Source organism: Panthera onca, chromosome B3, assembly GCF_046562875.1.
Source record: "Panthera onca isolate mPanOnc1 chromosome B3, mPanOnc1 haplotype 2, whole genome shotgun sequence".
Classification (NCBI taxonomy): domain Eukaryota; kingdom Metazoa; phylum Chordata; class Mammalia; order Carnivora; family Felidae; genus Panthera; species Panthera onca.
Genome location: NC_138344.1, coordinates 147,000,206 through 147,003,132, shown reverse-complemented (window position 1 = coordinate 147,003,132; position 2,927 = coordinate 147,000,206). Strand labels below are relative to the sequence as shown.

Here is a 2,927-nt window from a genome sequence, read left to right as displayed (position 1 = left end):
TGAACAAAGAAAATAAATAAAAATAAACCACCTGTGATTCTACACACCAGCATGAAAATACATGCAAAATAAATAACAAAATTATACAAGTGAAAATGGCAGAGAATGAAGTATTTTGGGTTAAACTTCAAAAAGTATATTAAATACTTGTAGAGTGAAAATGTTCTATGTTGTTGAAAGACCTGTAAAAATGCACACAGGACTGCAAATACACCTGTACTCACTGAATACAATTATTCAAATTGTCACAGCACCATCTACACAAACTAAACTACAAGTGCGTCCCTAACACTGTTGTTCACTTTTAAAGAATCACATCTAAGACTGGAGCTTGTATATGTCAGAGCACATGCAAATGGGGTCCTCTCTGTGCTGATAAAACCAGCCCATCCCAGACTCTGCAGCTGGGAGAGGAGCCCCAGCCTCGGGAGTCCCAGGTGTTCCCATTCTCTGGTCAGGACAGAACAGACACCTCACCATGGAGTTTGTGCTGGGCTGGGTGTTCCTGGTTGCCCTTTTAAAAGGTAATTCATGGTGAATGGGAGACACTGAGTCTGTGAGTGGATATGAGTGAGACAGTGGATGTGTGACAGTTTCCTGACCAAGATGTCTTGTGTCTGCAGGTGTCCAGTGTGACGTGCAGCTGGTGGAGTCTGGGGGAGACCTGGTGAAGCCTGGCGGGTCCCTGAGACTCACCTGTGTGGCCTCTGGATTCACCTTCAGTAGCTATGGAATGAGCTGGGTTCGCCAGGCTCCAGGGAAGGGGCTGCAGTGGGTCGCAAGCATTTATAGTGATGGAAGTAGCACATACTACACAGACTCGGTAAAGGGCCGATTCCCCATCTCCAGAGACAACTCCAAGAACACGCTGTATCTGCAAATGAACAAGCTGCAGGCCGAGGACAAGGCCACATATTACTATGCAAGAGACAGGGCGAGGGGACCTCGCTGGGAGCCCAGACACAAACCTCCCTGCAGGAGGCGATCAGCACCACCGGGGGGCGCACACTATGCACAATTCTGCTTTGTGTTGCCAGGAGCAGGTGAAGATGGAGGTTACAGGCAGGTTTCCTCTCAGGGTCTGGGGCTTCCTGTCCACACAGCAGTTTCTCCAGGGAGCCTCTCTGGACACAGGATTCTGTGTTTACCATAACCTGTGTGAATTAGATCATTGTTTTCCTAGGAAAACTACCCTAAAATGCACAAAGACACAGTTGTTTGCATTCCTTACTCCTGTCCCTCAACATGAGTGAATTACAGATTTCCTGAGGCACAACAGCTGAACATTTACATGAGTCCCAGATGCACTCCCTGTGCAGCCAGGACCACAAGCTCCCACAGCTCCCCATTATCTTCACCCAGCCCTTGTCCCAATCAAACAACGTGACACTTCCTTCATGACACTTTGCTACTCAGGACTTTAAATGAGCTACAGCTTTATTCAATTCCTCTAAACAAGAGATAAATCATCTCCATGTATTAGTCAGGATTCCCTCGAGCAACAGAACCCAAGGCACATTGGTTTCCATGACAAAATATGTGGAGAAGTCCCATGATCTACTGTCACAAGTTGGGGAGCCAGGAAAACCTGTGGTATAATTCTCGCCTGATTCTGAACTAGTGTGTAGTCTCAGAACCTGCAGAGCCTATGATGTAACTCTAAGAACAAGGGCAGGAGGAGACCAATGCCAATTATTCCAGTTCAAACAAGCACATGGGAAGTAAAAATGAGGGAATTCTTCCTCCCTCTGCAGTGGATTCTACTCAGAACTATGATGGAATGGGTGATGCCCAGGCAGAAAGAAACCATGGATGGAAATGCCAATCTCTTCTGGAAACTCATCACAGACATACACAGAAACAGTCGTGAATCTGGACACCCATGACGCAGTGAAGATGACACATAAACGTAATCATGACAAGTCAGCCTGCTGTAAATGTCGAGTTCAAAAACTGAAGATTTACAACTCCATGCCATCGCTGGGGTGGACCCTGGTGGTATAGCAGTGCTCCTGTGGAGAAGGAGCCCCGAGGTCCATAGGGACTGCTGCGGTTTGAGGATCCCCTGGGTCATATCGGGTGAGACAGTTACCTTCTTGGAGTGCATTTGGGAGACAGGGCATTGCCCCTCATGGGGCAGGAGAGCTGACAGGCACCATTGCACTGCCCTGGTCATTAGCATAGGAGCCTCTGCTGAGAGAAGCTAACTGAATGCTGCCTTCTTGTTCTTCCTCACCATGAACTCCAAGCTCCTAGTGTTCATGCAACTGCCCTTCTGGGATAACCAGCTCCAACCACATCACAGCAAGACACTGTCCCAGAGGATCAGTGGGTCCCTGTCACATTGAGTTCATACAATTTGGTGTACTCACACCCAGCTAGAGCTCCTGAGATAAAACAGAAGAGCCCTGAGCTGCCAGGTGTGCCAATGGATTGGACAAAGGCAGGGTGAAGGCCAGGTTCTGAAGGAAGCCTGGGACCCATGAGTACAGATTGTTCTATGTGGGGGCTTCCTGAACAGGGGTGGCTGGAAACTCCAACTGCAGGGACTAGAGAAGGAGCTGATGCCAATATTTCCTCCCACCAATTATCATGGACAGAATTCAGTGAGCAGCACAACACCCCCCAGTAGATACTGAGCCACTGACACCAAGACATACCCACCTTTCCTTCCTCAGGTGCTTCCTTACTAGGGAAAGAGTGCCTACAACCCAGACCACCATTGCACCCCTCCCTCCAAAGACCACCATATACCCCCACAGGCACCAAGTCTACTGACCATAGAGTGAGGCATAGCTTCACCTCTAGGGGAAATAGGAATTAGCCTCTTTTAATAAGGAGACCAAACTCACCTAGTTAAAACTCACAACACTATGGACAAAGTTGAAAAACTCTCCCCTGGAGGCAAGGAGAACTCTGCAGAGGAC

The 2,927-nt window shown here is 48.2% G+C and overlaps 1 pseudogene; it reads left to right on the top strand.

The window, feature by feature from the left end:
* The first annotated feature begins 478 nt into the window (after positions 1 to 478).
* LOC132675643 (immunoglobulin heavy variable 3-23 pseudogene) lies at positions 479 to 2,004 on the top strand (annotated as a pseudogene).
* The last annotated feature ends 923 nt before the right edge of the window (positions 2,005 to 2,927 follow it).